Below are 20,794 nucleotides of genomic sequence, written 5' to 3'. Positions count from 1 at the left end.
ATTACATGGTGTAATACAATACAATCAACAGCTGGGGCTTCAAACAAACAATAAATGGCAGAAATTTGAAAACAAGCAGAAATCTGATACAGAGCTGAAACTACAGTGAGGCAAGATATAAGTAATTTAACATTATGAAACTAACAACAGTAACAGACAGCGCACAATAGTATAATCTACAGTCCCTATCGCTTTATCGAAGCATCTCTGAACCATTTCCATACAGCAAAGCTGTCTTACCTGTGTAAGACAGCCTTCCTGAATAACTGGTTTTTGCACAGTGTAAAGCCAGGGGAGTGGAAGCTTTCCTGATCTCTTCATGCAAGCTGAAGTGGGGGCCACTACAGAGAAGTGAATGTACAGGCAGCTGTTGGTTTTGCCCATTTGCAGAATAAAAGTGAGATGTTGTTTCACTGAACTATTTTCGTGCTCACAATGCATACTACACAGTACACAATACTTCACAAACATCATTTTTAAAACTGTTGCCATCAGATATTTTGGTGGGTAAAGGCCATGAGCCAAAACTAAATGTGCAGCAAAGCATCCACCCTCTTACAGTGCAGGTACCATGCAAGCCCATTTAGTGTGTTCAGTGCTAATTCAAGAGTGAGTTTGTGTCTCTTCTGCATGACATTTTAAAAGGAAGTGCCCTATCATTGGTGTGAATGGGAATCTCATTGTCCCAGCTACATATGAATATTAAAAGTCTTTAAAATGCTCATGACACAAGAGGCTCCAGGATCAGATACCTCAAGTATTAATTTTAATCTCTTCTTACCCATGGGCTGCTTTTGAACCAGCTTGACAGCATGTTTTAGTTCAGTCAATGAACTATTTTATCTTCTGCATGGACATATGTAAATCAGCAATGGCTTTCTGCGCAATCCGAAGGAATGGGTTGAAAGAGCTCAGGGAATGGACTAAGGTTTAAATTATTGTAACTCACACTTACATGGACGTACCCCCCCCCACCTCTGCTGATGGCCCGGCAAGGTGCACCCCTGCTATGGGCCAGCGGCAGCAGCCAGGACAGGCAGCTAAACATAGGTGTAAGTGCAGCATAAATTCCTGTGCTGGCACCATAGGGGGTGTGCCGGGGAGGGCTCCCTAAGCCGCTTCAGGCCCAGGCACGCCCCCTGCAGTGGCAGAAATCTATACCACGAAAAAGGTGGCGTAGCCCATAGGTGCCCCCCCCACGCCCAGCCCTACCCATGAGGCCCGGTGGAACACAGGATGGTGACTACTGCAGGGACCAATCTGCGTGTACCATTGTGGTGGGTGAGCCTCCCTCCATGCACCCAATCAGCTCACCGGGCGCCTTATATAACTTCTGGGCAAGGTAACGTGGGTAAGTTGGCAGGTGGCTGGAAGCTCTGCCTGCCCTGCAGCCCCCTGCCACGGGGACTTAGAGCTGTGGGGACTTTGAGCGTGAGGTGGGACAGAGTGCTCACAGTGGTGGGGCACAAGAGCACTTGGGGGGCTTTGAGGAATCAGGGAGTACTTTGCACTCACTCAAGGGAAGAAGTGCCTAGTCCAGAATGTTATACTAACAAACTCCACCCAGGTTTCCTTGCAGGTTCTCTGATATCTGAGTCCCAGCTCGTGAAAGGATAAGGGTGCTCTGACAGGTAAGAAGAAGATGGGGTAGCAGTGTCCCAGCTCACTCATCAGCAACAGCTTCCCCCCTCCCCTCACCCACACCCTCCTAAACACCAGCCTCTGCAGATGAGGCTCGCTGGTGGGGGGGGGCTCGACACAGCCATTTGGGGGGGGGCTCCAGCTTCCCATTTGGGAGCTCTGTTCAGACCCCCTCAGCTGGGTGCAATCCAGCAGAGGAGGAAGTGTGGCCGCAGGTCGAGGTGACTGGGTTTTCATAATTCCATGTTGGTGGTGGTTGCTCAGCCCCTCGACTGTCTCCCTCACAGATTCAGACCATCCTGAGGCAGATGAGAGCTGATTTCTCACCAGAGGGGCATGCATCATCTGCCTGTGGGCTGCACCCAAGCAAATGGAGCTGCTGCCACCGCCACTCCCACCCACGTACACCCTCTCAGAATGTGGCAGACTAGGCTGGGGCTTGCACAGGGCCAGGTCCCTTGCCATACATGTCTGCTTCCCTTTTAGACAGGTCTCCCCCCCCCCCATGATTCTCTTCAACTGCCATGCAAGTCCAGCGTAGGGAGTGGTTCTCCAGGCAGCCTGCATTTCAACCTCACTCCTGTGAGGGCAGAAAGAGGAATGGATCCCACAGCTCTGACAGTTGTGCAGGCTGGCTTCGCTCCTGGCCTTGCTGGTTGACATTGGTGAGACAAGTGTCCAGACATCCTCTTCCCTTTTCGCAATTCAATAAAATTTGTTTTGAACACCAACTGCCCTCCAATCTGTTTGCTTGCCTTTAGAGGACAGTAGGCCCCCTCCACTTCCCCGAACGGCTGCCATTCCACACTTCAAAGCAAATGGTCTCTGACTCTTGGCTGGGACAGGTGGAGTTGCTCCTATGAGGCTCTAGGTGGCTCCATGCCTTTGCATGGCTCTGTAGGCCAAAATAGCAGGTGTCCAGTTGCACCTTGGAAACTTCAGCCCCGGCCAGCTTCCCTCCCCCTTCCCCCCTTAGGTTCACAGCGTGCAGCAGGGTGGGACTTGGTGTGCAGCTTGTGTGTGTCTGGTGGGGGTGGGGGTGGTGCAACGCAGGCCATCATTCCATTCTGGGGGGGGGGTGTCATCATAGGACTGGAGCATGACTTGCGAGGGCCACCCTGCATTCTCCTTAAATCTTTTCGATGTGGTGATGTGTAATAGAGCTGCTGCAATTTGAGGAGCATTGGTTGCTCCCATCCCATCAAATGGTCCTTCCCATCTCCCCAATGGTCTCCACTGGGCAGCAGTGTCAATTGTTGCAGCACCCACCCCCACTCACCTCTACAGAGTTGCCTTTCCTGGACCTTGGGGGGCTGATCCTGGGTACTGGGTCCCTCTACACTCTTTGCAGCCTTTCTGGTCCCACCTTTTAGGGAGGGGGAACCTGTTTCTCATGGTGGTGGGGGAGTTCGCAGGCACGTGGAGCTACAGCCACCGGCCTGGCCCTCATTAGAAATGGGAGTTAAACAGGCAAGAGGGTGGGTGCCCTGTCAGCACCTTCAGTGTTACCTCTGCCCACTCCCAGGCCAGGATGCCTGCTCCCTGATGGGAGCGAAGGTGTTGGTAGGCAGTGGGGATCGTGGTCTCCCCACTGGCTGCACCGCTGCTTGCCCCTCACACACCTGTCAGGGGAGTAGTGCAGCCATTCGCTGTTGTGGGAAGGATTATCAGGGGAACGGCGGGCAGGTGCTCTTGGTGGCGGCCATGCCTTGCCTTGCCGAGTTCGGGCACCAGCATGGCTCTCCTGTGTAAGTCCACAGGGAGTGGGCTTTTTAAGTCCATGCGCTTTTATGTTGATGCATGGGTGTGGGCACTGGGCCACGTCTTAGGAGTGGGCTGCCCATGTGTTTCTGAAGGAGGAAGCAAATTCATTTTTACCTTACACTGAATTCAATGTACTTAGAAAGTAGTAATTCTTCTTAGGATCAAACTGTTAGTGGGGTATGCTATGCCTATCCATAACACATTCAATGATACATTGCGGGATAACACGTTGACCTCACCGTAAGTATATGAAGGGAAGAAAAGCCCTGCATGGTTCACTGTATTAGGCATAAGTGAAATTAGTAAGTGCAATTATTTCTCATATATTACTAGACAAGTAAGGATGTGATTGAATACCAGAAGCATTTGTTCTCACACCATGTTCAGAAAGACGTCAATTTAGGCCCATGCAATGACACAGCCTCATGGAGGCAGAACAGACCAACTCTTCAAACTGTAGATTTCGATTATTCTAGCTTTAAATGTTTTTTTTCATTAAAATAAACTCCATGCAAATGCGGAGGGGGAGGGGAGCACAGCCGAGGTAAAGGTTCTGCTACTCTCTTTGCTTGCTATATTGGCTTTCTATTTGCAAGGGGTTTAGGGGAGCATTCCAAAATGTGCTTTTCCACCTGCAGTCTGAAGAGGTGCAGTCTATCAGCATTCTACCACCTAATTCTCCTGCACATGTGAGAAGATTTAAAATCTGAAAGTTCTTTCTTTTTAGAAAGCAGGGACAGTTGTGAGCACCTTCGTATTTCCCTGCCAGCCCACAAAGGAGAAAGTGCTCTAGTAAATGTATTGTCGAAGGCTTTCACGGCCGGAGAACGATGGTTGTTGTGGGTTTTCCGGGCTGTATTGCCGTGGTCTTGGCATTGTAGTTCCTGACGTTTCGCCAGCAGCTGTGGCTGGCATCTTCAGAGGTGTAGCACCAAAAGTCTTTTGGTGCTACACCTACAATGCCAAGACCACGGCAATACAGCCCGGAAAACCCACAACAACCAACCATTGCTCTAGTAAAATTTAGAAAAAGAAAAATAAGGAATGGCTCCTTGCTTGACGGAAGAAATCATTCTCCATCTTGCTCCTGATTGGTTTCATTAGAGAATAGGAACAATGGCACTTAGGGAGTTAAATTCTCCTCACTCCATTCATATCAAAAGTTTTAATAAAATTAAATTTTAAAGACTCAGCCAACAGCAAGATGGCAAAATGACTTCCTCTGTAAGGTAAGGAGCTATTTCCCATTCCTTTTATCTGCCCAGAGCTCTTTCTCTCCTTCCTGGGAGGGCTGAGCCAGAATTTCCAGCCATTCGAGTTTTTTCTGAATGTAGGAAGAGAGAGTTCCAGGATTTTAAATAGACAGTTTCCACGTATGCAGCTGTAACATGTAGCCAAGTTTCAAAAGAGCAGGAAGGGTATAGAATTACATGAGCTAACAGAGTGCTTTTGCTTTCACATCTATGACGAAACAACCTATGGAAGCAAAACAGGCTGTGAAACATACAGGGTTGCCTCCCTTGTCACAATCATCAGTAACACACACAGCAGCTGGATTGGAAAACCCAGGCAACTCCCAGAGCCTCTTTTCAAACAAGGCAAAACAAGGCAACTCGTGGAGATATGTTCTGCAGCAGGAGACAAGGATCACCACAGAAGCAGAGATTCATTAACCCAAGCTTGTTTTCCTCAAAATTCTTTCTTCCCTGCTATGCTGTTATAACACTGTGATCCACATTATCCATAGTAGCAAATCCGTAACAACTCACACATACCTTGTGTAAAACAGATCAATGACAATCATATTTCTGCACACATTTAACAAATTACCAGGTACGAAAAATCCTCCAGCCATATTTATTATTTTCTGCTACTTTCAAGACCACCTCCTGTGAGTCTCTTGGAATCATATGCTGTAAATTGTGTGGCTATATTTCCTAGTTATTTTCCCTTCACACCCATCAACATTCCAATTCAAGACACAGGAAAACAGTTTGCTACCCTGATGAAAGTCTATTTTGGGCATGTCTATTTGTAGTTATTAACACTGAAGCAAATTTCAATTGTAGAGATCCATACAGTATCTGCAACCCCTGGCAGATAAAGCCAAGGGAGCTTCTGTTAACATCCAGCTCATGATTTTCTTACTCGTCTGAGTTGAAGTCATGTTATATATCAAGCCTATCAGGCAGATTGTCGGATTGAGTTTTTCCTCCTCTTATGTTTGCTCAATTCTGATCTTATAGTTGGTGTTCCATGCACAGAAGTTATAATCCAGCATAAATAGGAAGAACTAAAAATAATTTAAAGTACACAGATAACTCAGGCCCTTGCCTTTCATAGTAAAGTCCACTTCCAAATTCTGTATTCTATTTTCACCTCCAAATTTAGGAGCTCAGGATAAAAACTTTCTTCTTAGTAACTGCAACTAGAGATGTGCATTCAGATATATTCAGTCAGAATATATATCTGAAAAATGCCTTATTAGCATTTGTCGGATATATATCCGGATCGATATTCCGTTTTTTTGGAATACCAGTAATTGGGTCCTGAATATTTGCGGAAATATTTTGGAATATCCTGGCCAGCATTTTAAGGCTTGTTTTTCTTCTATTTAACACATTTCCCAGGCAACAAGAGGAGTGGGAGGAAGGCAGCTTTCTCAGGCAATGGGATCAGAAGTTAGGGGGAGCACTGAAACTTTCAGGACAGTTCTCTCACTGTCCTCCATGGTTCTTTGAGCATGAGTAAAAAAGATAAAAAACTGGCCTGCCCTGTAGCTTGACTCCATTGCAGGGCTAGAGTTTCTGGAATCCTGGTGGTGCTGGCTGCCTGCCTGCCGCTGCTCTGGCAATCTCGGCTGCCTTCTGCTGTCTCCCTAGGAAGACCCTGTCTGTGTCTTCTGGACACCACCAGGACTGGCCCACCAAATTTAAAACATTATTTCACATTTTTTAGGGAATTTTTTGGCCTGGAAGATTTAGAGGAAGGAGCTTTTGCTTTCTTTCTGATTCTTGTTAAATATAAATTTCCTTGGTTTTGTATTGAGTTGTTTTTAAAAGGCTTGTGCTGTTTTGCTGGATTTTCTTTTCTTTTAATTGTTGCAGCAGGTTCTGAAGAAAATTTCTGGTTAGGTTTTAATATCAGTTAACTGTAGGTGAGGGTTTAGGTATTTTAAAAAACACAAACTAAATTTCAGCTTAGGATCCAATGTTGTCTTTAAGAAGTAGGGTTTTTTAAGGCTTCCAAGTGATAAATCAAATTTTTTTTTTAAAAAAAAAATTGGAGCGTAAGTTTTATGCTCCAGGGTTTGTTTGGGAGGGGGAATGGCTTTGACTGCAGGCTTGGAAAAAAACAAATGGAGGTTTTAAAAATAATTCCATACATCCATCATAGTTTGTACTTACAAAAAAAATTAGATTATAGGCTACAAAGTCAGAAGCAAGTTTTAAAAAAGAATCCTATTAAATCAAGCCTAGATTGTGTGGGTTTTTAAAGAGTTTTAAAAGAGAGAGGAGTTGTGTGGGTTTTTCAGGCAAATACAGGCTAGTGCTCAGGGAGCCAGGTGGACAGAAAAAGGTCTACTACAGTTTAGTGAATTGGGTTTAAAAGCAGATTAATTAGTGCTCAGACTTAGAATTCAGTGTAGCCTAGTAGAGGAGCTAGCCTACTTTGGTGAAGTAGTCCAGAGAGAAAAAATGAATGATAGGAGTGCAGTGGGGCCCTGGGGGAAAGGCTAAGCAGAAGAGTAGTGGAGCAGAGGGGAAGACTACGGCTTTCTCCACCACCATCACCTGTGCAGATGCCTGCCACACAGCAGTCTTCCACCATTCCCATCCTCTGGTTGGAGTGGTGCAATGAAGAGGCTTTGCAAGGCCCTCCTTCACTGAGGCTTTGATTGGAGTGCAGCCTGCAGAGGTGCCTGAGGTAGGTGCTGGCACTGGGGCCTGCCGCTCAGGCTGCTGCAGTGACTCAGCAGCAGGAGAATGAGCAGCCTGAACTGTCTTTTGAGCTGAACTTGGGGGAAAAGAGATCTTCAGCCTCTCAAGCTCTTCCCAGGGACCCAGAGGATGCTGGTAGAACTGAAGTGGAGACTTAGCACCCCTTCTCTGGTTCCTCCATAGTCCAGCAGGCCTTCTGAGGAGAGGAAGGAAGATCAGTGGGAGGTAGTGCAAGTTGAAGAGATGGAGGTGCACCCCAAGGTGCTGCCATCTCAATCCCTTCTCCTTTGGGCATCTCCTTAGGCCCCCTCCAAACACAATATGTCTACCAAAAACCCATCACAGGAGGCAGCTCCAACAGTGCCCGCAGCTGCTAGTCAGTGTGGGTGCCCTTGTTTCTAAATGGTATGGAAGTACTTCAAGAGGATCGACAATTTCCATTTTGCACAGCACCAGCAGTTTAAGTCTATGAGCCATCTCTGAGTGACCAGACTCAGGAACCATTTGAAGACGCACCAGATGGTGCTTCTTTGGGGGGAGCGGGCGGGAAGAGAGGCTAATACAGTGGCCGTGCTGCTGCCAGCCAGCCAGCCAAGATGGGAATCACTCCATGATCTCTCCGATGCTCTGCCCTCCAGGACTCTTGTAGGGAAGGGATGTTATGCATCTCTGATGGGAGATATTTGGTGTGGCTGGAAAAAATATGGGATTTTTCCCCATAGGAAGTAACGGAGACAAGTAGGACGGCTGGGTTTACCCTGTTCACTTGACACTTGGGCGGGGGGGTCTTTAGTGGGCAAGCAGAACTAGATTCCTTGCAATTTTGGTGTAATTTGCTTGAAAACAGCCACTCCAGCCCCCCAGAAAGAATTCCCCATAGGGAATAACAGACCTCCAAAATTTTTAGAAATCTGAAAAGAAAATCTGAATCTGAATGCCAAACAGCATTGGGAACCCAAAAAATCCAAAATATCAGTATGGAAACCATTCCTGAGATCTGAAAAATACTGATTTTTCCCCCAAGTGACCATCCCCAACTGCAACTGCATACCTATGGAGAAATGATTCACACAGCCAGCTGGGCCGAGTGCATTTGTGGCTTTTTTGACACATGGTAGCAGAGACATGTAAGAGTGCATCATTATCAGTGAAATCCTAAGCATAATTATTCCAGTCTAAGCCCACTGACTTCAATGGACTTAAGACTGGAGTAACTCTTCTTAGGATTTCACTGTATATGTCTACAACTCTCCCTGCATTTGCTGTTCCTCAATACTCTACTCACTTTCAAGAATGTTGCAGTAAAATACTGTGGTGAAGGGAGAACACAGTGATGTAATCATGATTTCTTTTTGGTATGCTGAAGAATGCAACCAACATTCAAAACATGCTGATTGACAGAGCAATCTTTAACATGCATACTCAGAAGCAAATACCATATACCTCAATGGGACTTAATAATACTTAATAAGTTCACTGAAGTTAGAGCTGATCTGTAAGAAAAAAATTAACAACTTTTGTAATGTTTCCCTACCTGATTACCACACAGTAAATTGCAAATCCAAACCACTGCTAAATTATTTGTCTATTAATGCTTAGCATCTATATCTTTCTAGACAAAAGGAAGGGAAACCTAAACCTACTAAGCAGGTATCAAGCAAAGCTAAACTTGAATTGCAAGATATTTTTGTATGGTATCACATTCTTGAAACAGAAGCTTAGAAAAATCTTTATAAAAAATCAAAATATACCAGCAGCTGGTCTTTATCTCTCACAAGGAAGATAAACATACCAGGTGTAGATTAATTAGGCTTCTGATATAAAAACAAAATAAAGCAAAATATCTGCTTCTAAATTCTAGAATTATTGATATAGCTGTATGAAAGAACCCAGAGGCTTAAAACATATATGAGAAAAACAATGATTTTGGTCAACTAGATTAGGTATAGAAATACCACAAAACTACAAAACCCAATGGCAGGTAAGTGAAATGTAGGCTTGCCATTTATCCACTTGGGGTGGGGGGTGGGGGCCTTCCCCAGTTCCCATTACCTGCCAGAGCGCCAACAGCTGGTAAAAGAAAAAAATAAAAATCACAGTGGGCACAATGGTGTTATGTCACTTCCAGAGAAAAACTGGAAGTGACATCATATTGCTCTAGGAATCACCAGAAACCCTATTGCTTTGCCACAGAATTTATTGTAATTCCTAGAGCTGCATGACATCACCTATAGGTTTTTCCTGGAAGTGGCATAATACCGTTGGCACTACAGCACCCCCCATGTCCCCGCCCCTCAACTCCTGTCAGTGACATAGGACAGCTAAGAGACATATCCATTATCCTCAGCCTCAAATCGAAGGCTTGGCACAGTATGACTAGAGATGTTAAATTTCCAAAAATTGTAAAGCCACACAGAAAAAAAAAGCTTTTAACCTTTTTTCCTAGGAAAAAAACAAGACATTTTGAGAAAAACTGAAATATAAGCAATACTTATTTTTAATCAAAGCTAAACTTCTTTTATTCACTGAACAACAAAAATGCATTATCTATAAGTTAACATAAAATTATACTATTTGGTATATTTATGGAATTTTAAGTATAAATATCTTCATTTTTCTAGATCTGACAAATGCTTTTTGCAATACAGTACTCTGCCAGTCACTGAATATTCCACGTTAGAACTGAGGTATGAAGTGGACCATCTGTAGAAGCTTACTGGCTGCTAGAGAAGTCTTGAATTCTTCCCTCCTCTCTCTTTTCCTAGGTTGCTTTGTGTGTGAAGATTGGTCCAGAAAATTGAGTGGTTTTTTTTCCTTCTTTCCAGTTGAAGCTACTGAACTGTGAGGTCTGCCTCTTGTACCATGCTGGTTGGTAAAATGGAATGTGAATATAACAATGCCAGATTTATTGCTCTCCCAGAGCTCTTGTTTTCTTCTTTTACCATTCATCTGCCTCATTTTCTTCTTTTATCATTCATCTGTCTTGATTCCATTTCCAGGCAAGAGTGCTCATGACCATTCATTTTTGTTAAAAAAAAACTGTTATTTTTGGAATATTTAACACAGTACTTTTTTTCTTAAGGGGGCTCCTTGTAAAGGATAAAAGAGTGAGAAATAGTTGTGAGAGTGCTGAACAAAAAATGTGTGCAAAGTATATTCCAGAGTGACCTTAAATAAGCCACCCTCATCAAATTACCAAACAAGAGTAGAGAAAAAGCACTAAAACATTTGTTTCTCTACAAAGAAGAATATCCAGCCCCTCCTTTCACCAGTTCTTCACTTTAGGAAAACCAAAAGTTAAAACATTATCTCTGTACCCTCATCAGTTATTCAAAGGAGAACGCAGATACTGAGTCATATAAATAAATCACTGTGAGGCGGATTTGAAATGTGTAGGTGAGTGTTAAAATAGCTTGCACATAGGTTTATTAGAATGTAGACGACAGGATGGATCTTGAGAAGCCTATGGAGGAAACATTGGTTATTATTACAGCACCATCAGCACTGAAGCCAGTCTTCTATACGAACACTCATATGTCCATGGCCTTCTGCTGAGGCACAGAATAACACAGAGATCCCTTCCTTTCAATTTTTCTGTGAACTCTTGTTTGTGGGAAGGCTCTCCTGTTCGGCTGAGCTTTGGAGCAGACAAGAACGTCTGCTTACTCCAAAAATCACTCCTACATAAGACTTGCCCTTCCTCTCTTATGCCTAGAGGATTAAAGAGAGTTCTTTGATCATGCTGAACATTGGATAGACCTCTGCCCATCAGAAGTGTGTCTATCCAGAGCATGTTTATCCTGGCATGCTAACAAGAAGCTGTGTACATGGTTATCCACTCCTGATTTTATTCTCATAACACTGTGAAGTAGGTTAGGCTGAGAATACATGACTGGCTCACAGACATCCAGCAAGCTTCAAAACTGGGGCTTTGAACCTGGACTTCCCAGGTCCTATTCTAACTACTATGTCACTGACCCTTATATTTTACAAAATTTACACCCTGCCTTTCTGCCCTCATCATGGCCACCAATGTAGCCAACAGATGAAACATACATAACAAAAACACATCTTAAAAACAAACAAAAACACATCATTCAAACAAAGTTAAAATACAAATAGGATACAATAAAATAAAATACACATACATAAATTATAAACAGACCAAGAAGGAGGGATCACTGAAGGAATGCCAAATGAAACAAAGAAGTCTTCACAAGCTGGTGGAAGACAACAGGAGACGACATGTGAGACTCTCTGGAAACGCATGTTCAAAGTTTTGCTGCAGCAAATGAGAAGGTCCTCTCTTGGGTTACCACATTTCCAATCTCAGAAGGCAGTTGAATCTGAAACAGGGCCTCAGATGATGGCTGTAGTGGTTGGGTAGCTTCATAAAGGAGTAGGAGGTTTTTCAGGTATGCTCATCCAAAGCCATATACAGCTTTAATGGTAAACACCTGCACCTTGAAACTGCTCCTGGAAACAGACTGGGAGCCAATGTAGTTGGGCCAAGACTGCAATGATATAGTCCTGAAAACTCACTTTGATCAGTGTCTTAGCTGCAGCATTCTCCATCAACTGAAGACAGTTTCCGATGGGCAGCTGTGTTGATCTCTGGCAGAAGAGCAAGAGTCAGGTGCAGTAGCACCTTAAAGACCAACTAGATTTCCAGAGTATGAGCTTTCGAAAGTCAAAGTTCCCTGACAAAGACTAAATTCCCTGGAAATCTAGCTGGTCTTTGAGGGGCCGCTGGACCCAAATCTTGCTCTTGCACCATCTGAATTTTCTAACTTTTCAAGGCAGCCTTATGTAAAGTGTATTGCAGCAAGTCCCAGCTCAGAAAGGCCATCCAAAAGGATGCCAAAAAGATGCCATCATCAATGATACTGAAAGCTGCTAAGCTACTTTCCTGCTCCAAGGTATCCAAGAGACCCCCCCCCCTTTCTTCTTCTGAAGCATGTGGCATACCTGGAGGGTTGGGTGGATGGTGGAGCTCTCATCTAGCACTTAGTTTTGGAGCAGACAGAAGAGGTGTGTTTTTGCTTGCACCACAGATCAGTACAGTCCAAAATCCAACACCGTCCCTTTTTCATATGTGAGACTTCTCCCTTACTGACGTCACCAGCTGGCCGGCCACTGTTTTGAAGGCTGCCAAAGGCAGGTGTCTTCAAGCTTCAAACAGGCAGGGAAAGGGATTGCACCACCTTGTTCCTTTTCCTGCCCAACAGACCCAACACACTCCAGATGCCTCTTCCCTTGCTTTCCCCGTCAGCCCTCATGGGAACCTACTTTTAAAGGAACCTACCTTTATCCCCTTCCTAGGTTTCATCCCAATCCCAACCCAGCCTCCCTGAGAGGCTTTCCTCCTGGCTTATCTGACGGGAGGGCTAGGCAGACTCTACAGGTTCCTGGTCCCTCCTGCCCCAACTCAGTCTTGGGCAGGGTATTTGTTCTGCTCTTTGTCAGGCTCGCTGCTGCTAGAGCTTCTCTGGTGGCTCCCTTAGTGGCCTGAGGCCTGTGTTTGCCCTGCCCAGGCAAGGCCTCCCATCGGCTTGACTGAGACTGAGCCACCTGAATCATGAGTTAGCTGCAAAGCCAGGGTTTGTTGCTTGGGGCTTAACACGTGTTGACAGCTGCTTCCGCAACAGGGAAGGTAGCCTAGAGCTCTGTGGAGGTGCCTCCTGCTGAGATGCCATGGGAGGAGTTGATATGAGCCCTGGGGAAGGAGTCTGACCTCTGCTGCTGCAATGCTAATGGGGCTGTGTGTGGAAAAGAGGATGGCATTGCTGGACACCATACACTGATAACAGAGGGGAAGACAGTGAACACAAATACCAGCATAATAATATTACAAGCCTGATATACTGATACACAAAAATACAGGAAGCAATAATAATTCCTGTATTTGCACAGACTGTTCGTTTCTGAAGCTGCCCTGACTCTCTTCCAAGCCTGTAACTCATATTATTATATTATACAAATGTGGTCCAAGGATCACATATATTATTACATATATTATGTATGTGCCAATACTATTTTTTTCCATTTATCCATTCATTACAGAATTAAGGAAGGTACTATCACAATCAAGGCTTGTATAGTTTCAGCCCCTATACATGTGACCATGTGTTTAAGTAAAAAATACTAATAGTATTTTTTATACTTTCAAAGCAACAAATCAGTGTCGCTCTCGATCTATATATTTATCAAACTCTCCCTGCTGCACACCACCTACCATATTAGTTGCTAACACCCACTTTTTAAGGAACCCACATAGAGGTCATCAAAAACATTTCCCACACTGCAGAAACTGCTCATGGAGCCCTACTATTTGTAAGAGGAGTTCAAAGAATCTAACGTCAGTGCCAACCAGGAATGTGCAACAATGGCGTGAATACTCTCTGTAAGCAGCTTATGAATTATATGGGCCCTATGTGAAAATGGCCCACAGAATTAATATACTGATAGATACATCCAGAAATCATGACGATTATGTAGCGCTATTTTCCTACTATGCCTAATACTGCCTTCTCCAATGCATTACAGTAGTGACATGCCAAAAGTAAGACTGAATGTGTCCACACTTTAAGGTATTTAGTAAGTAAATAGTTCTACCATAGTAAAGGATATTCAGCAAGCATACCATAAGCTTAACCATGGACTGCCTCATGATACCTTCTAAATAGCCTCAAAATACTTTTTAACCAAACCATGTTAGTTTCACAGGCATGCCAAGTAATGTTCCAAAAGAAAAAAAAGGAAAAAATTATGCATATCTAAGGTAGTACAAATTAATATGTGTATTCGAAACACAAAAATAAACTTTTCCCCCACCCCCGAAAATGTTCTCTTCCTTTGCCACACCCATATACATGCAAATATAATTTTTAAAATGATTTATGTAATACACTTTGAGCCCTAGATAGTTTTAGGTGGGCATGTTGGTTTATAGAAGAGCAAAATTTGAATCCAGTGGCACATCAGAGACCAACAAGATTTTCAGAGTGTAAGCTTTTGGTATTCAGAGCCCCCTTCTTCAGACCCTTCTTTGAGCCCTAGAGTTATACATAAGAATGCTTTATTCTCCATTACTCTACAGAAACTAGTGAGGTTACTCTGAAGGACTACAACTCTGGTAAGTCAGCATTTAGTATTAGTGAGGAAAAGCCTGGTAGTCATTATAGGTTATCATTCATTTCAAAGGCTGCCCAAGACCCTGGAAAATAAAACTTCAGATTCCCAGTGTGGTTTAATCTTCCAACACAGTCAATGTTAGAGGGCACTGAGAAATTTCTTCTTTCTGACTTCTATCACCGTGTCTCCAGAGATCTGTGTTTCAACGTGTTAATTAGCTCTGAGCACCACTTAAGGCTGTTCAGAAATAAAATCAAAATCAAATTAAAACTATAAATCGTCAGAATTTTTTCGACAATACTAAGCCATCTAATTAATGCAGGCGCTTTGTTGGATGGCCTAGATACTCCTGCTACTGAAATCAATTAAAATCCTACTATATAAAAGACTAAGCATATTCCAGACAACTCACTTCCTACCCTGGTGTGCCACCAGAGGGTGCTGCTGTGGAGGGAAGACCAGGTGAGGCAGCACGTCCCTCCAGAGAGTGTGTCGTGGTGGGAAGCCCAGGCTGGATCAGGTGCGGAGCAGGTAGCAATGCCCACCACCCCCTGCTTTCACACAGCTGGGACTAGGAGCAGAGCAGGTGGCAATGTCCACCCCCTTCTCTCACCTGGGATCAGGAGCGGAGCAGGTGGCAATGCCCCCCCTGCCTTCACCCAGCTGGGATCAGGTGCAAAGCAGGAGCTGATACCTGCTCCCCACTTCACCCAGCCTGGATCAAGTACGGAACAGGTGGCAACGACAGCTCCCCCTTCAACTTGCCGGAATCAGGCATGGTGCAGGCAGCAATGCCCACTTCCCCTTCACCCAGTTGGGATCAGACGCAGAGCAGGAGGCAATGCCCGTCCCCCCATTCAAGCCAGGATCAGGAGCGGAGAAGTTGGCAATGCCCACCTCCCTTCACCCAGCCTGGATCAGATGTGGAGCAGGTGGCAATGCCCACTCCCCCTTCAACCTGCTGGAATCAGGCATGGAGCAGGCAGCAATGCCTGCTCCCATTCCACTCAGCCAGGATCAGACGTGGAGCAGGCAGCAATGCCCACCCTTCTACATCCAGACAGAATCAGGCACAGAACAGGAGGCAATCCCCGCCCCCTCATTCACCCAGCCAGGATCAGGAGTGGAGCAGGTGGCAATGCCTGCCCCTCATTCACTCAGCCAGGATCAGGCACAGAGCAGGTAGCAATGTCCACCCTCCCCTTCACACAGCCGGGATCAGGTATGGAGCAGGTGGCAATGCCCACTCCCCGCCTTCGCCCAGCTGGAAACAGGAGCAGAGCAGATGTCAACGCCCGCCCACCCCACCTTAACCCAGCTGGGATCAGGTACAGAGCAGGATGCAATGTCCAGCCCCTTTTTAATTATTTATTTATTTATTTGCGTCATTTATATTCCGCCTTTCTCACTGAGACTCAAGGTGGATTACATAGTGTGGGATTAGTAAAATCAGTGGCAAGGACAAAGGCAGGCATTTCCATACAGTGTCAAGAACATTTCTATAAACAATGTCATAGGGTGACGAATACAAGTTTACAAAGACGTAGTATTAGCCAGATCAAGAGCAGAGCAGGCAGCAGTGCCCATCCCCCACCTTTACCCTGCTGAAATCAGGTGTGGAGCAGGCAGCAATGCCCGCTCCCGTTCACCAGCTGGGATTAGAAGCGGCGCATAAGGTAATGCCCGCCCACCCACCCCTTCATCCGGCTGGGGTCAGTCACGGAGGAGGAGGCTATACCTGCTTGCCCGCCCTCCCTTTTCTAGAGCTCGTTGTGTTTTTTCCCACAACGGGCTTTGTTACTAGTTTTCCAAGAAATTGAAGGCGGGGGGGGGAGTCTACCTTTCAGGCCTGCAAGCTTCTACATAGTATTTTATTCTTATTTCTTTTGAGTTTTTTGAACACTCAAGGTAATAGCTAAAAGGCTGGTTTTGTCACAACAAATAAGATGACAAACAAGCAAGTCTGCAACTGACACATCACAACGGACACCCATGCTAAGCATGGAAAGCAGCTAAGCTCCTAATGGCACTTGCATCTCTCTCTCGTGCAAATTTGCTATATAAAGAAGCTATCAAAATACATCTATATATTTTTGTATATTATGACACAAGCCTTGATTTTTTTAAACTGCTGAACGTTAATCTAACAAAACAGAAATGTTTACCATATTTACTTGAAAGGGGTATGATCCCAAAAGTAAACGACCCCCTTAAATGTTACACACAAAACTTTTTTATTACTGGACATAACTGTAACCTGTATGCAAATATGAAATGACACCTTCTTTTTGATAGCCTGCCTGTGACAAAACCTAGACTTGGAGTAAACACTGTATCCTGAGCCAAGGGAGTGTACTAAATCAAGTTCTCAGACTGGTGGAAATCTTTCATTTGCACTTAAATTAGGTTTTTAAGTAATGTGTCCAACCAAGAAGTCAAACACATGAACAAGTTACCAAAAGAAACATGGTTTTTGTCTTCAAGCCTCCAAATTATTTTTTCTAACGTATAGTGCTGCATTCTCCTTTACTCTCATCAAATAAAGATATTCAAAATGGAAAGGAGGTTTTATAATAAATTGTAAAGATACTAGAGTTCTAAATAAATGCACTCATTCATGCTTTTGATGCAGGCTCTGTATCAAAACTGGGCTCTTCTTCCTTCTTTGTTCAGAAGACCAGCAGCAGGCAAGTGAACCAGAGCAACAACATTTCAGCAAAGCTTAAAAATCCTGACCTTTAGTGCAGTAAAGTATAAGCATGCTGGGTAGAAATGAACCTCATTTTATATGAACACTTTAAAACAGTTTCCCCCTTTTCCAGAAGTCCTTCCGCATTTGGCATATATTGATTCTGTGTATCCTCATACAAAATGTAACCATTTTATCTACACAATTTATGCACCAAAGACAATATTTTCTTTCTAATCTTTTACAGCAATATTCACATGTGAAAAACTCAGGGCCAGTTTGCATGTTTCAAAATTCTGACACAGCATACAACCCACAGACCAACTTGTCATGCACACAATGGCACTACAGAGAGAATTTTGGCCATAGTCGACATCTGTTTTGCAGCAAAACCTCTAAATAGATTATCACATTGCTGTGCATGTATTGCATCTTATTTTCTATATGGAAAAACCCTTCTATATATGAATTTTATAATACATGAAGAAGTCCATCTTTTCTTAACTGTAAAACCGTGTCAGCAGGTGGAGAAAGACAATTATTCAAAATAGCATCGAAGGTGGAGTGACAAAGATGTCACTAGCTTGGCCCTACACTGTAATTTCTTCTGTCACAATGGCCTTTCTGGTCAAACAGGTTTTTGCTGGGTTTTGCAGCTCTTCAAAACCTTGCAAAACTAGTGAACAAACACAATAATGGGGTGAGTGTGCACACCACATTCACCAACATCTCTCTCGTACTACCTTCAACTCTGCCTCTCTCTCAAAAAAACCCCCCACCACTGTCCAACTCCAGGGTTGACAGGAATTTTCTATCATTGGTACATTTTCCACAAAAACTGGACAAGTGGGGCCTGAGGAAGGAAGGATCAACATGACACTAATTTTCACACAGCAATGTTGCTTCTTCCCCTGCACTGACAGTACTTGCACATGCTACTATAATCCACATCTGTCACATAGAGGACCACAGGATTCATCTGAGATGTATGCAAGTGTGATGTGGATGTGGGGGGGCAGACTACAGGTAAGTACACCTATGGCTTTTTAAAAAGAAAATCTATGGATTTAGTCATGCCATAAGGAACAAATTATGTGTTATATAAATGTTTTGGGGTAGGTAGCCATGTTGATGTAGGGTAGAAGAGCAAGATTTGAGTCCAGTGGCACCCTAAATATTACCAGAGTATAAGATTTCAAGAGGCAAAGCTCCCTGTATCTGATGGAGTTTTGACTCTCAAAAGCTTATGCCCTGAAAATCTTGTTGGTCTTTAAAGGTGCTACTGGACTTGAATCTTGTTCATATTACATATAAATACAGGAAACAATGGCTCAGTTTTGTTGTTGTTAAGAAAAGCAACACTGGGAACAGAGAAGTGATGGGAAGAGAGATGCATGCATAAATCTTTCCCTGCCTACTGTTTCCTGTTGTTCAAATCACTTCTAGGGTGCTTTTGCTCCTGTAGTTTCCTAATGCAAAAAACACATATTTCAAACCGCATGGAATAAGGAAGGGGCCATTTGAACCAGAGAAATTACAGGGAGGAAAAAAGTTAAGTATCTCCTCACCCTGCTACTTCTCCAGTGCACCTTACTTAGATTCTCTGATTCAAATTACATAAACTGCCACTTCAACCTGACCCTTAATACACTGATCTTATGCATATTCACCAAGAAATAAACCCCACTTTACCTAATCGAACTTATTCCCAAGTAACTTTACACACTATTGCATCTTTACCAAAACCTGCTTCTGAAAAAAGGAAGATTAAGATTAGAACCATAAGCATACTGCTACAAAACTTCCAGTGTAATATACCCTTTTAAACACACTGACTTCAATGGACATAGAAGGATATAACTCTGCTCAGGAATTTAAAACTACCTTTATGTGGTATGTATAATGTAAACAGAACAGCTCTGACTTATACCTAAAAGAGACAAACACACTTCAGCTGTGATCTCTGTGTATTTACGCATGGAAATGTCACAACAAAAGACAACATGAAAGCACGAGTGGAGCTTTACAGTATTACCTTCTGAGTTCAACTTTTTACACAAAGCAATTTAAAAGGGTATCTGGAAGATACATATTTGGGTTATAATGTGTGTGTGAATACAATAGATGGCTATGTAAAGAAATAGGGCAGTTCCGTCTACCCCTGCTAGCACTAGATAGTACTTTCTCTTAACTATTTAATATTTAACCTCCTGGGATTTTAGTCTTATAATGTTGCATTCAAGGCCACTCTCTGCATGCTCTATTTTCTAGTGTTTGTTACTGAAAAGTTTCCCTTCCTTGCCAAACAATAAGAGATCTCAATATTCAAAATAAAGGACTGAATTAGTATTACATAAATCCACATCTACCAGTGAGGACTGCCACAAGCCAGTGAAGTCCCTCCACTTATATTCTAGTACTGAATATGTTCTAAGGTCGATTGTGAGAATATAATCCCATCGAACAAAGGACAGGGATCATCCCCTCACTCAGCAGCCACAGACTGAACAGGGGGAATAATTTTGGCTCCCTTTCTACTGCTGGGAAATGATTGAGTTTGTTACTCCAGTTTATTTTTTGATGTACACCTTGGTGGGCTGAAAAAAAAATCTGGCAATGGCCAGCAAACCCCCCCCCCTCACCTGGGCATACCTAAAAAAACAAATCATTCATATCTTAGACCTGCTGCTCATTCTTTTGCACCACTCGCAAGCCTCTTAGCTTCCCTAAAAGACGGTGGTGGAAACCACAGGTCACATTCAACCCAGCAAATACCAGGCTGACGTAGACAGCGGCTGATGTTGGGGCCAGATAGCAAAGCAGCAAAGAGAGGGAGTTGCATCAGTGCTTTTTGGGAAGCACCCTGGACTCTGACCATTCTCCACCACCACTACCTGCCCTTCTACATCTACATTGCTACCACTGTTTAATCTTTAACTGGTGAAATGTGCAGGGCACAGCATACCTGATTTGACTGCCCTCCTGGGAAGCAGAGAAGGGTCAAGCCTACAATTTGAATCCTTGCAAGAATGTTCCTTCTGAGCATGTCTGTGTGGAAACTCTGGGTTGCCTGGCCATTCCACAGCACCACTGAAAGTGCAACAAGTGTCCCTGGGAAAGAGCCCCTTCACAGCCAACAGGGGAGAACTAGTTGGGCAGACTACTGTCTGCACTGTCCTGTGGTTGCCCCACCAGCCCATGTGGACAGGCAGAAGGCAAACCTGGGCTGCAGCCTTCAGCAGAGGCAGACCTGCTGGGGTGGGATATGCTGCTGTATGGAATGTTCTGTGAAAACATACCCGGACGTCAGCAGCACAACCGCCTCATTCATGCACAGTCATCTGCTTCAGTTCCTAGTTCAGGAGCAGTATAATTTAGGAATTCCGATTATGTGGGTTAATATGCTACATGCTTATGGTAATGTGCTGTGACCTTTTGAGGGACTGACTTACAGTAATCACCGAACAACAATTAGTTCATGTTTGTAAGCCAACCCCTCCCTCCCCCATCAAAGTCAGGCCGGAGAAAAGGTGAAGAGGGCGCCTCTTTTCCCGCCCTTTCGATGCCTTCTAACCAGCGTCAGCCTTGACCGTCTATGGCGCAACGCGCCGGAGATCGTTATTCT

At 44.1% G+C, this 20,794-nt stretch overlaps 1 protein-coding gene across 2 annotated transcripts in view; it reads right to left on the bottom strand.

Annotated features, from left to right (window-relative positions):
• The window catches only part of FOXO3 (forkhead box O3), a 155,265-nt gene that overhangs the window by 132,275 nt on the left and 2,196 nt on the right, over positions 1-20,794 (bottom strand). The gene's annotated exons all lie outside the window — the stretch shown is intronic.

The sequence above is a fragment of the Eublepharis macularius genome, chromosome 1 (genome assembly GCF_028583425.1).
Source record: "Eublepharis macularius isolate TG4126 chromosome 1, MPM_Emac_v1.0, whole genome shotgun sequence".
Lineage (NCBI taxonomy): Eukaryota > Metazoa > Chordata > Lepidosauria > Squamata > Eublepharidae > Eublepharis > Eublepharis macularius.
This window is presented reverse-complemented; position numbering and strand designations above follow the sequence as displayed.